At 35.0% G+C, this 14,942-nt stretch overlaps 1 non-coding gene across 1 annotated transcript; it reads right to left on the bottom strand.

Annotated features, from left to right (window-relative positions):
• Window positions 1-9,540: 9,540 nt before the first annotated feature.
• On the bottom strand, window positions 9,541-9,647 carry LOC121203878 (small nucleolar RNA R71). Its single transcript, XR_005898811.1, has one exon. It is a non-coding gene; the product is annotated as a small nucleolar RNA R71 (small nucleolar RNA).
• Window positions 9,648-14,942: the final 5,295 nt, after the last annotated feature.

Below are 14,942 nucleotides of genomic sequence, written 5' to 3' on the forward strand. Positions count from 1 at the left end.
AGTAACCATACTTGTAGAATGTATTAAGTGTTGCAATCGGCCCCAACATAGACATGTATGTTCGGCCACATGAATAAGTACATAAGCTATGTGTATGTTCGGCCATTGGTAGCCTATTGATGGCTTTAGGTTGACTTAGAAAATTCGGCTAAGGGGAAATATTAGCTAGTATGCTGAATTCGATTCATGATTTCGTACACATGTGACTCTAATGTCTAATGTATATATGGGCTAAGTACCTTGAGCTTCTCTTTTGATGTTCGAATGAATTGTATTAAATTGTTTGATGTGATTAAAAATGCGTATGACCATTGTGTATTTGAGCTAAAAGGGTGGCCATATGACCTATCAAACTCCTTGTCATATTCGGCCATAAGCTAGCAAAATGAGACTTTAATGAGTTAAATTTGTTTGAATTAGCTCAAGAGCTTAGAGGACCCCAGTTGAATAAGGGAAAGGAAAAAGTGGTCGAGTAGCCATCGGAATCGTTCGACAACATCCGAGGTAAGTTCTTGAGTAAAAGAGCTTAAATTATGATTTGATTAGATCATGTTTTAAGCAAATCAAAATCATGCTCTTTGTGTGTGGCGATTGAGCCGAAATTGCAAGAATGATAAGTGTCTTGTGTTTGAGTTTTGCTAACGAAAACGAAATACGAATGTGCCATGATTTATTGTTAAATGTGCATGGTTATTTGAATGATATCCGGGCTAAGTCCCGAAGGCTTCGTGCTAAGTGACCATATCCGGACTAAGATCCGAAGGCATTTGTGCGAGATACTAATTCCGGGCTAAGCCCGAAGGCATTTGTGCGAGTTACTAAATCCGGGTTAAGTCCCGAAGGCATTTGTGCGAGTTACTATAACCGGGCTATGTCCCGAAGGCATTTGAACGAGTAGCTATATCCGATTAAATCCCGAAGGTACGTGATTTGGGAATGAATGATCTTGCTGTAAAAATTTCAATTAATACGCTTGAAACATCCCAACATTGAGGTATGTTTCGTATGTGCTTTGAATTAGTTGAGCCATTACAAATAAGTATTCGCTCAGTTGATAAATGAGCTACCGGCCTTTGGCTAAGTTGATCTTTGTGTATGAATAAAAGGGTTGGTAATGTGAAGTAAGTATGATATTGAAAAATTGTGCATATGAAATTATCCGTTTAGCTACATGAATGCTATACTTTTGTTGTGCTGGAATCCCTTGCTCAAAACTTACTAAGCATAAATTGCTTACTCCGTCTCCTTGATTCTCTGTTTTATAGATTTTGGTTCTCCAGCTATCGGACTCGGGATTTTGAAGTCGAAGTCGCCCACACTATCAAAGCCCCCCCCTTTTGGTACAATTTTGGTTGAACTTCGAAATGGCATGTATACGACTACCCTTTTTGTTGGGGGTCATGGACCCTTTGGACTTGTATAATTTTGGATAGCCATGCGAAAATGGCTTATATATGTTTGAGTATAATGTTATAATCATTTGGTATGGATATGGTTATTGAGTGGTGTGGATATGCTTAACAAATATTGGCCATGGGAATGGTTAATCACTATCATAATTTGTGCTATCTATGCTAAAAGGGCTAGTTGAATCATGGAAACTATGAAATAGGTAAAGTCTACCTTAAAGGCAGATGCTGACAGCAGCAGTGATGTAGATTTGGAAAATCACTAAAAATAGTATTAAGGGAATTAAATAGTGAATAAATTATGTAAACGAACCTTGATGAATCTATTTTCATAGGAAAGTAATGAAACGATCATATGGACAGTATGTTAAGAGATATTCAGGTTCTCGTAAGACAGGGCCAGAACGGTTTCTGGATTCCCTGTTTCGACTTTGGAAATTCATTACAAATTAACCAGAGATAATTAGGAGTCATGCCATATATGTATAGATTCCTCTTTGAGTATAGTTTCTATAGAAACAAACGACATCAGTATTGAAGCCCTGTACAGGGAGATATCCAAGTCGTAATGCGCAAAGGTCAGTGTAGTCGATCCCTGTAACATGGGAGACTTTGACTAATAAACTGTACTAATTGGCCCAACCAAAAATTCTATAAAAAAATATGTAGATGGGCATATGAGTCTAGTTTTTGGGAAAATTTACGAAACTGGATTCCGAGTTTCTGAACTCAAGATATGATTTTTAAATCGACTAGTACGCAGATTGGCAGTGTCTGGGAAATTTTTTTATAAGTGGTTTAAAGTCTGTTAACACCTCGTGTTCGACTCCGGTGACGGTCTCGGGTTCGGGGTGTTACAGATCGTACCCAAGCGAATGCAGTTTGGGGAAAACTTCTATTAAACTAAATACTAGAAATAGTTACTAATCATCTTGAGTCGTAAATTAGTAGTGTTATTATAGAAGTAAGATGGTGATAATAAAAATAAAATAAATAAATTGAATTTAGACTAAATCTACTCATAAGTTCATATATCGGCTTCTCCTATCCCTTGTTTTGGCTATGCGAGTTCCTTTAGCCTAGACACAATTGTTTTACCTAATTAATTATTGATGTAGAGTTCTAATTAATCAACTAGTTGATACCCTAGTAGGATCTTCTGATACGTCCACTAGAATAGTGAGTCAGCAAGAACTACTTATCTTCAGACCCTATAGTCTAGACTGGTCGGGGTCAAGCCTATGGTTTAAGTTCTTCCTCTCCCAAACAATTGATCTACTAAGATACTCTATCCTTCAATCAATTAATAAGATTAGCACAGTTGAAACATGTGAGATAGGTATGAAGCATAAATTGATTCTAATCTTTACACAATCATTCAATTAAACAACGTTAAACAAAGAGATATAAAGAATAGAATAAAGGAAAAGATATGCTCATGGATTTATCGATGAAAGTGTGACTCCGGAACAATCTCCACTCGCAAGAGTCTCACTTTGAAATAGGATCTTCCAGTTACAAGAACGTAAAATACCTTAAGTAAAAATAAGAATGAAATAAAAACTCTAAGTATATTTTATGTCTACCTCCAATTGTGTGTTTAAAATTATTACAATGGCATTTATGTAGGCTAAACTTGGAATATTAAAGTGCGTAAAATATTCTGGGAGTTTTTAGAGCACGGCTAAGACTCCTAATTTCCTTAAAAAAACATAACTATTACATACAGGGAATTTTTGGGCAGCGTAAGAGTGATTTTGCAACACAGGCCTGTAGTATTGTAATATTGGCGTTCGATGTCGCAACACGACGGAAGTTTTGCTCTAGAACTTTTTCTTTTTGGATCCTGTCTTTATTGTTGAGACATTAGTGTCTTGCTGTCACGACATAGGCATCAATTTTTTCCCAAATATCAATCTTTAGCTCCCGACTTGACCTACAAGACCGTGTAATCTTATTTAGATATATAGAATGTAATAAAAACTACTAGAAAGCATAAATTACCACTTTAAGTGTGAAAACCTAAATACATGCTAAGATGCTTTTATTTAGTTATTAAACAAGCTAAAGTTATGTGCAAAAGGATGTAAATAATATTGTAATTCATGGTAGACCAACAATCTAGACCAGATTGGGGTAAGGTGTTCACGGATAGAAAATACCAATTTTTGGTTCATTCCTGCCTTAAAGACTTCCTATAGTTGTCAAGCGTAGGGTTTAAGTTCTTCCTATCCCAAATAGCTGTTCCGTTAAGAAACCCTACAAAGAAATTAATTACTCCCACATCCACTTGCTAATCCCACATAAGAGGATTAGTTCCTCATGCATCCTATAAAAAACATACACTTGATAAAAAAATAAACATGAAAAACAAATCATGAATAGGTGTTGAAGAGAAATCCTGAATTGTAATGATAATTGAAAGCGCAGAAACCGACAAGAGTTTGATGAATCCACAAATTAGATTCTCCATGAATAAAAGTGTGAAATACAACTGAAAGAAAATCCTAAGCACTAAAACTAAAAACTAAAATAAAATTTGTAACCTAAAATAAATGAAAATTTTTAAGATATAGAAAAGATGTTCGTGAAATGTTTAATGAAGCCTATTTAAAACTTTAGGGTTGGTTGTATTCCTTAGCCCTAGTTTGCCTAACGTTTCTACATTAAAGTTCATTATATAGACCAAAACGGTCTCAACTTGTTACTTCTTCACGTACAAGGCCGGTGTCACGACATTAATGGCAATTTACTTGGCTCAAGCTTGGATTCAGGGCTGTGATGCAACACCGAAGCCAGTCTTGATATTTAGGTGTCATTATCACTATGTTGCAACGTCGAACCTCTGTGTTGTAGCAGCGCGACCAGTCTCGTGTTCTCATGCCTCTAAATGATGTGTTGCATGCTTACCAAATATGTTAGCCTTCCTTTAGGCCTAATTTGGCCCCTAAGGTCATATAAAAGGCTCAAATCACACTTTTTATTAATCAGGAACTAAAATTGAAAGAACTAAGTAAAAACGAATGAAATTGCTTATATTAAAGCTCCTTAAGTATGGAAACTAGTTTAATCTACTACAACAAATTACGACAGATTAGTTTTACTTTGTTTAAAGTTTCAAATGGTCAATTTGAATGATGTTATTTTAAATGAAAGAAATGGTTAATGGTTATGCATGATGATGGTGTTGATGTTTTGGAAATGGTATGCTAAATAACTTCTATATATGTTAAATGGTCATTTGAGGCCTTAGATACAACCATGATTCCCATATGTTTAGCTTGGGAATGTATGAAATTGGGAGTTAGAGGACTGATATCACGGCTTCACACCCTGAATGTCATGACACTAGCTTATATGCAGCAATTCAAATTTTCACGCTTTAGGAGCTTAAAAGCAAGCATTTTCATTAGAATTTGTTTATGTTTTAGTAAGTTTTCGTAAAGACCATAAAATGGGCAAATTGATTCTTTTATTGACCTTAAAAGCCTATTGAGGCCCAAGGGTGAGCTAGTGAACTTTTTAAGTGTGCAGCAGACTGTTAGAAAGTGTGCTAAACTGATATAGGTCATTATGTCACAATACAGAGGTTTGATGTCGCAACATAGAGAGTAGAATGGAGGAATTTTGAGACTGCCTTTGACATTGCGACACAGCCTAATGGTGTTGCGACATATCCCTGAAGACATCTTGAAGAGGAGCATACTAACTTCAATGTCGCGACACATGTAACAATCCATTTTCTGTGAAATTGAAATAGTGGTTTTAGGACTACAAATTTGATGAGTAAATATTTATTTTATTATTATTTGTTTTTATGGAATGTTAGTAGGGTCATTTAAAAATTTCGTTAAGAAATTTTGACGTTTGCATGCGTAATTAAGTAAAAAAGACTAAATCGTAAAAGGTGCAAAGTAGGGTTCTATGAGTTAAGTGTATTAAATAGCTATGAAATTTTAATGTAAGAGGACTTAGATGGTAAATAGACCATTTATATAGTTAGTGGATATTCTTAGATTGGTTTTATTGAAATTATGAATATTTGTAAAAGGAAAAAATGTAAAAAGGTAAATAAAGATAAAATTAAATAAGAAAAACACATCATCTTCTCCAAATTTATTTCTTCTTCAATAAAATATTCAAGGGAGAGTATCTAGGGTTCGGCCATGGCGTTTTTTCTTGCATGGTATGTGTTTTAATTCCATTTTTAATGATTTTTATGTTTTCGGGATCATTGTAGCTTAACCTAGTTAGCCTAGGGACTAATTTGCAAAACTGTTAAAGGATTAGGGTTTTTCCATGAATATGTTTGCATGAGTCTTGAAGTTTAATCTAATTTTATGAGTCCTTGTTGTTAAATAAACAAGTTTTCTAAAGTGATTTTTTATGAAATTATCATTTAGGGGCTTATTTGTAAAAGTAGTAAAATATCATGGTAAAATTGTGAAATGATGGTTTGTATGGGTTGATATAAGTCCCTAGGTAATTCAGCTAGCATAAAATGTGAATGAATTTGCATAAATATAAATTTACAATCCTAAGGACTAAATTGTAAAAAAATTAAAATATTAGGGACAAAAGTGGAATTTTACAAAAGTATGAATTTTGGATTGAATGGAATAGTATGAATAATAAATGGATTGAATTTTTCTATTTAGATCAAGGTAAACCTCGTACAAATTTAGATAGAGGAAAAGCTAAAGCCTCGGATTAGTTGATTTTGTTTCAACATCTTTGTAATCGAGGTAAGTTCATATGTTTAAATAACTTTTTTAATGTCATTTTGATATATATGTTATAGTTCTATTTATCATGTAAATGAACAATGGTAATCCAATGACGTTTCGACGATTATCGAGCCTTGTTTCAACTTTAGGAATGTATAAGATACACATGTCATGTCATTAGGGTTACCATGTTTCGGGTGCTGGTCCTGAATGTCATACCGATAGATGAGTTTTGGCATTTGTTGTAGACACTCATCAACTTGTGTGAGCAGCATCGTGTAGCTTACATTTCTATCTTTAACTTGTGTAAGTAGACCCATTTTATGGCTCGAGTGAGCAACAATGTAAAGGAAAAGGAAAAAGGAATGGTTTTGACCATATGGTCAGCACACTTTGTGTGAGCTTTCTCACGTATCGGATATTTTTTTAAGTGGATCAACGGTCATGAAAAGGGAGGGAATGGTAAGTGTTCCAATGGTTATGTTATAAATCTATAGAAAGGTATGAAATGATCTATGAATGTATATATGTTTATGGAAAGTATGAATCCAATAGCATTATGTTCATGTGAATTTACCTTAACATGTGATAATTGAAGTGAATTATGTCTTAATGCACTAAAAATTGTTATTGATGATGCTTAGGCTTGTGCCAAGCTATTGGTTGGATTGTATCATGTTTAATTTTAATGTTATGCATTGAAATGGTAAGTTATACTCATGTTCTACGAACTTACAAAGTATTATATGCTTATTTAGTTTTCTTTCCTATGTTTTATAGACTATCAGAAGCTTAATTGGTTTGGAAGCTCATCGAAGACCTATCACACTATCCAGTGATTATATCGGTAGTTTTAATGTTTTGGCCAAAGTTATAAAGGCATGCGTAGGTGTATGGATATGAGCTAGATGTGCTTGTATGAATGGGACATGGTCAATTATGCTTAAGTTTAGATATATTAGTTTGATTATGATTGAGGTACCTTATTGGAATATTAGTTATATGGATTAATGGTTTAGTGAATTGGTCATTTTATGTAGGTTTTGGTTATGTTTTGATGCCTTGGTCAGATGTACAAATTGTGTTTAGGTACATGCTTGAAGTGGGTAAAGGAAATGGCTTAATTTTGGCCAATTTCTTGTCCACATGGCCTAAGACATGGGCGTGTGTCTGGACCATGTGTCCCCTAATGTTTCAAAGGTTCCAAGTTAGGTAGTTATACAGCCTGGCACACGATCTGGCACACAGGTGTGTGAGGCCATTTTGAGAGTTACACGACCTAGCACACAGGCGTGTGGCTTGGCCGTGTGACCTAACGCAGAGAGTTACATGGGCACGGACATGGGATGGGACATGGCCGTGTGTCCCGATTTTGATTGTTACATGTCCTGAGACATGGGCGTATATCTCAGGCATGTGAGTCACATGGCCCGGCCACACGGTCGTGTGACCCCTGTAGTTTAAAATCTCTAACATTTTCCTTAATGTTCCAAATGTTTCTAATTTAGTCCTAAATAATTTCTAAAGTGTTTCTAAGGCCTCAGGGGCTCGATTAAGGCATGATATGCATGTATATGAATGGATTACACTATGTTTATATCAATGTTTGGAAATGTATGTTTTTATGTTACGGTTTTACGGTAATGCTCTGTAACCCTATTCCGGCGACGGATACGGGTTAGGGGTGTTACAACATAGGTCTTGATGTGTTGTGACATTGGATCTGGTGGGAATTAATATGAACCAGAGGGCGTGTTGGTCCGCACAATCAAACTTGAAGCTCGAGAATATTAGCTAGCCTAGGATTAAGGACGAAGTCCACCTAAAATCTATAGCTAGGCTCACTTGTCACAAGTTATGGACACAAATTACTTAGCTTAGAATTTCTCTTTTAATTTTAGTTTAGTTTTTATCTTTTCTTAGGACTTAGGTTTTCTTTCAATTTGTTCTTTGTTTCATCTAAAGAGATCTGATATGTGGAGACAATCAAACTTGTGGATTCGCATTCATTTTTAATACAAATCAGGCTTTTTCTTAAACTCTATGCTTTCGATTCATTTATCATGTTTACTCTTTATATTAATTTTATATTATTTATGAAAACCATAAAGAACTAATCCCTCTGTGGGGGATTAGTGAGTGAGGGTATGATTTATTAAATGTTTTATAGGGTTACTAAATGGATTAGCTATTTAGGAGAGGAAGAACCTAAACCTAGGAAGTCATCAAGGTGGGAATTAACCCGAATTTGGTATGGCCTATCCGTGAACACCTTCACCCCAAGTTGGTGTGGACTGTGAGGTCAGGAGATAAGTAGTCATTGTTGACTCATTATTTTAGTGGAAGATCAAAAGATCTTGCTAGGGTAGCAACTAGTTGATTGACGAGGAGCTTGAAACGACAGCTGATGATCATTACCGAAGCAAGCTAATCAACCATAATCAGATTTTATTTATATTTTCGTACTATAACTGATTTAGAGTACTAATTAGATCTTATAGTGTTCAAGTTAAAATTGATCTTGCATTAGCCTCCCTTGGGTACAATCCTCAGAGTACTCACCTACTCCATTGCAAAATATTACAACTGGACCCATATACTTGTAGATATCGACTTATTTATAAATCTTTTACTGCAGTATTCACACTCTGGACATTACTAAGTTTAGAGGAGGTCAAGATGTTGGTGTCGTTTCCGGGGAGGCAACGTCACTAGTTCCATTTAAAAATTTTCACTTCAATAAGAATAATTAGGACATTTTTAGATTATAGATACGATTGTAATTGTTATTACTAATATTTTGTTTTTTGGTCTAGTGTATGACTCGTAGTAGGGGAGCACCTATAGAGGCAGCTACAGATCCAAAAAGAATAAATTCATAAAAATCGTTGACAACAACAGCAGCAGGAGATGCAAGATCCACCACCACCTACTGTAGGCAATATACCACGTGAGAATCCATTATTTGATGAAGCTAACAATCACATTTTAGGAGATACACTAGCACCACCACAGCTACTTGCAAATTTACACAAGGCTTGTAACGAGAGAACATTAAGAGGTTATGCTGGACATGGTTTAGGAGACAATAACAAGGATGACTAGTACAACTTAAAATTTTTAGATCAAACCGGCAATGATTAAAATGATAAGGAATGATCTGCAATTTAGGTGCATAATGTCAAAGGATCTGAATCAATATTTAAAATGGTTTCTCCAACTTTGTTATACTTTCAAGTACAACGGGATCAGTGATGACGATATTCACCTTCAGTTGTTCCTCTTTTCTTTCATTCATAAAGACTTTTCTTGATTAGATTCAAAAGCATCAGGTTTTATCACAACATTAGATGAGCTCGTTGGAAAATTTTTACAGAAGTTTTTCCTTATTAGCAAAGGCGGTTCAACTAAGAAGAGAAATTGTTGGTTTTAGAAAAATGGAAGGGAAAAGTTTTCATGAGGCTTGGGAACATTTTAAAATGTTGATCCAAAAATGTTCGCACCACAGAGTCCCTGAGTGGATGTGATTGCAAGTTTTTTACAACGGGTTGGACAAAAATGCATGGTCTGGATTAGATAGAGTAGCAGGATGAACCCTCATGAATGGAATGTATGAGGATGCGTACAAATTGATAGAAAACATGGTGTTGAACTCATGTCAGTGGCCAACTAAATGATGCACATATGGCCAAAAACGAACTACGATAAAAGCTATCTAGGAAGATGATAAATACCAACAGTTAATGGACAGACTTAACTGTATTGAATCGGCAAATAATGTGTCTTCTGTATATGGAAGAGTCAAAATGATCTTTTATTACATCAATAATCCTACCGAGAATGTGAATTACATCGAGAATTGGGGTGGAAATCGTAATTCAAATACCAAAAACAACGATTGGAGAGATCACCTGAACTTGAGACGAGGAGGAAATTAATAAGGAAGTAATAATAATTGAAATCCACCAAAAACCACAAATTGCCAACCTTCTTATTTGTAGAAACCTCAAGATAGGGCCAACCCAAATGACCATATTATTTGTGGTCAACGCTTGGATTAAATTAAAGGGGAGATGCATTCATTGAGAATAGAGGTAAAGCAAGTGCAATTTGAGTGCACTAATTCATTGAAGACATTGACTAAAATGGAAGACCAAATATTTTGATTGATGAGTACGATGGGTGATATTAAAAGGAAGATTGGCACAGGCATACCCAACAATACTTGATAATCCTCGAAGAGAAGGGAAGGAGCAAGTAAAGGTGATTGCGCTCCGATCAGGAAAAATCTTAAGTAACCTAAAAAAATTAACACCAAAGGACGCAGAAGAGGGTCCATGAGGCCTTCCAAAAAAACCCTAAGAAGTTGACAAGGATCGGAGCTAGAAGAGGTCATCGAACTGGCAATTGAACCGAAAAAGAGGATAAAAGACACGGCCAACAACACACAAGTACCGTTTCTTTCCAGATTAGAAGAGAAATAGAAAAGGGATGAGGACAAGATTGTAAGTTTTCTAAACTTGTTCAAAACATTGAATGCCAACCTACCATTAATTGAACTAATCGAAAAAGTCCCAAAATGGGAGCAAGTCAATATAAATGCGTCCTATAGTGCTATCATTTCCAAATAGGTATCCCAAAACTTGAAAGTTACTGGAAGCTTTACGATTCCGACAGAGATAGGTAGCATTTATTTTAAGAAGGACCTATGCAATTTAAAAGCTAGTATAAACTTCATGCCCTTATCTATTTATGAAAAAATTGGGGTAGGCAACCTCAAAAACACTCAAATTACATTACAATTAGATGAAAAATTTGTTTTCCAACCGAAGGGAGTGATAAAGGATGTGTTAGCTAGGGTGCGAAGTTTTATTGTCCTGGTAGATTTCATAGTGTTAGATTTCGAAGAGGATCGGGTGATACTAATTTTGTTGGGAAGACCTTTTCTAGTTACATCTAGAGCCACCATTGATTTAGAGAAAAATGAATTAAAATTGAGAATTAATGGTGAAACTGAAACTTTCAAATGTGGATCTCACCAAAGTAAGGAAAATCAAAGGAAGTTAGAGGAGCAATGCCATTCCATATTTACCTTTGAATCCAACTACTCTAAATCCAGTGATAAGCCGAATGTGATTAATGCAGGGTTAAAAAGCAGGAATAAAAGAAGATACAAGCAGAGAAGGATGAAGAGATATGACGGTCAGTGGACAAATGCGGGCAGAGATACAAATGGGAACAAGACGGTGGCCCTACAGGATGAATCCGATAGTTAGGGGTGAGTACAACTCAATTCGATTCGAAAAATAAAAAAATTATTTTCAAGTTATTCTATTTATTTTAATTACGTGAGTCAAGTTGAATAACTCAATTTGAGTTTTAGGTTTGAGTCGAGTTTGTAACAGCCTGTTTTTAGTCAAATCAGAATAGTAGTTTCAGGACCACAAATCCAAAGTCAAAATATTTATTTTATTATTATTTTAATATGTACATCATGAAAATATGATTGTGTGAAATTTTCATTGATAAATTTTTTCATTTGAGTGTTTAATTTGATAAAAAGGACTAAATCGCGTAAAATTTAAAACTTGTGTTCTATTAGCTAAAGGTGTCTAAAAGCTATGGAATATTAAAGTGGAAGTCCTTATGTGGAAATTAGACCATTAATAATGGTAATAGATATTTTTAGACATCATTAGTCTAAATTTTTTAAGGTTATATTTGAAAATTATGAAATAAAACTAAAATAAGTAAAACTAAAATCAAAATTTTGTCCATCTTCCTCACAATTGCCGAAATTTTAAGATAGGAGAAACCATTTTATGGTTTGAAGCATTCGACACTTGCAAGCTAAATTGTAAGTTCGTTTTTGTCCCATTTTTATTGATTTCTAAATTTTGGAGATCATTACAACCAGGTCTAGCTATCCCAGGGACTATTTTGCAAATCTGTTAAGGATTTTGAATGATGCCATTGGTGAACACATGTGGGTTTTGATGTTTTATGATAGATTATGAATGTTGGTTGCGAATTATACAAGTTTTAAAAAGTGATTTTTAGTGAAAATTCAAATTAGGGATTAAATTGTGAAATGTGAAAACTTTGTGGCTAAAATGTGAAATAAATGAAAGATATGCGCTGCTAGAGACCTAATTGAAACTTGGCTAGCATGGGTTGTGATTGAATTGCTTGAAATTGTGTTTTTATGATATAAGGACTAAATTGTAATAGTGATGAAACAATAAGGGCAAATGTTTAAAAGTACTTCAAAGTGTGTTTTGGACTAAATTGAATAGAGGGATTATTAAATAAGCTAAAATTGATATCATATAGATCAAGAGAAGTGAAACTCGGTGTTAGATCGGGGGAAAAACAAAGTTATCGACTAATTGACTTATTTCGTCGGTTTTAGATCCGAAGTAAGTTTCTATGTAATAAGCATTGTTATAATTATGCTTTAAATGCTTTGATATTACATAAATTCTATATTTGAGACTACAGTCATGTTTGGAGATGACTCGGATAATTATGGGCTGTGACAGCCCAAAATTGACCCTAGCCGGGAAGTGGTTTCGGGACCGCTAAACCGAGTCACCGAAAGGTTTGAATGTGATGTTTATTGTCTAGAATATGTAATCATGAATGTGTAAAAATTTCAAGCTTCGATTTAGTCGATTGCATGTGAATTTAGTCAATAGGACTTATATGAGAAAATTTTAAAATGTGATAGGTCAATGCATGAGGACCTATTAGTGCATGTGGAAGAAAAAGGGGACTTGCATGTCGAATTCCCCCTCCCTAATATGTAGTGGCCGGCCATGCTATAGGTGGAAACATGTCTCCAACATGTTATGCTAGTGATGCATGTTAAGAATAATAAAATAATAAGCATGGTGATTAAATAATGAAAGAAGGGTGATGGAGAAAAAAAAAAGTACATGGTCTCACCCCCCCCTTGTTGCCGTGAATTGAAGAAAGAAAAAAAAAAAAAGAGTTCATTCTTGAACATCCTTGGCCGAATAGAGGAAAGAAAGGAAGGGGAAAAAGGCTTGAGAAAAATCGGCTATGGTGGTGGTTAGACTAAGGTATGTTTGATGTTGTCTTTGAGATGCATGCATGTTTTAAATAGCCCATGTTTAAACTTTGAATCTTGTTGATAACATGAGCAATCGGTCATGAGAAAGTGTTCAAGGAAAAGGTTGTTGATGAAAGAAATTAATGTGTTAAGGGATTTTATGAAACTTATTCATGTTTATATATGTTATATGCAACGAAAATGGTTGATGATTTTGGAGGTGATTAGCTTGAATCGGCCACGGTATATCCATAAACACGATCTATGCTTGTTATGTTACTCATGGTTAAAACAATTCGGCTAGGACATTCGGCCATGGATGGTTGTATTTCTTTGATGTTGTTTTTGATGCCTTAGGGCATTGAGAGTTGATTATAGATGAGGTGAGCTTCTTGATTTAAAAATTTGATGGATGTTAAGCTAATTGGGCAACCAAAGGTTCAATATTTTGTTATGAGGTCATATGTGCATTCGGCCATGGTCTTTGCTTGAATATGAGAATTGTAATGTGATTTTCCTAAATTGTCTATGAATTTGGTTGTTGATTTCATGGTAATGGTATATTGAATCCATGAGAAATTAGTAAGGTTGCATTCGGCAACTTACTTGAAATTAAAAATCGATGTCTAAGCTTAGGTGATTTCGATGATGATATATGTGTGTATACATAAGTATATTTAGTTGATTCGGCTTTGGTAGTTGCATGAGATTATTAGCCGAATATACTAACATACATATACATGTGAGATTGGATTGTAAATATTTAGCAAGGTGGTTAAACTAGTTAAATTATTGATATAGCTCAAGGAGCTAAAGGAGGTGAATCGAGCAAAGGCAAAGAAAAGGTTATCGAGTAGCCGAGTTGGAACCGTCTTACCCAACACGAGGTAAGTCATTAAGCATGTAGTTGGTATTATTTCAATGGTCATAGTGTTGTGTATTGATGCTGAATGGAATGAATAAATGTACATATATATATGCATGTACGTATGTGATGATGAAATTGTTGAATGAAATAAATGAGGTGAGATGTAATGAGTTGTTGATCTCGGCACTAAATGTGCGGGATAACCATTTATGACCATGAGATTGGTGCTAAGTGCGCGGGATTAAATTGTACAGCACTAAGTGTGCGATTCTACTTTGTTGCACTAAGTGTGCGAAATGAATATGATGCACTAAGTGTGCGAATTGACCATGCGGCACTAAGTGTGCGGGTTTGACTATGTAGCACTAAGTGTGCGATTTGATTACGTGGCACTAAATGTGCGAGTTGATTATATAGCACTGAGTGTGCGGGCTCAATATACATTCGTGAATCATTATGGACACTATGTGTGCGACACTATTGAGCTGATCGCGGACAGCGGATCGGGTAAGTGTCTTGAGGACATGGCTAATATGTGCTATGCGTATACTTGGTGTTGAGCTCGGTAAGTTGAACCTATGTGACAACTATACTTGAAGTCACGTACATAAAAATTTATCGTAGGATGGGTGAAAGGCCGTTTTGTGGTTTGATTGTAACGAAAATAAATTGATTTATGAAAATGCTTCAATGTCCTATTGATGAGTATATGAATTGTGAAGGCATGAATTGATATGAAATTGAATCGGTAGGTTGGTGGAACTATGGTATGGTTCGGTATGGATGGAGTAAATTGTCTCATTCCATTTTATTCCTCTTGTGATAATGTTATTGATGTATAGTAGAGCATTGCTTATGACTTA

The sequence above is a fragment of the Gossypium hirsutum genome, chromosome A07 (genome assembly GCF_007990345.1).
Source record: "Gossypium hirsutum isolate 1008001.06 chromosome A07, Gossypium_hirsutum_v2.1, whole genome shotgun sequence".
Taxonomy (NCBI): domain Eukaryota; kingdom Viridiplantae; phylum Streptophyta; class Magnoliopsida; order Malvales; family Malvaceae; genus Gossypium; species Gossypium hirsutum.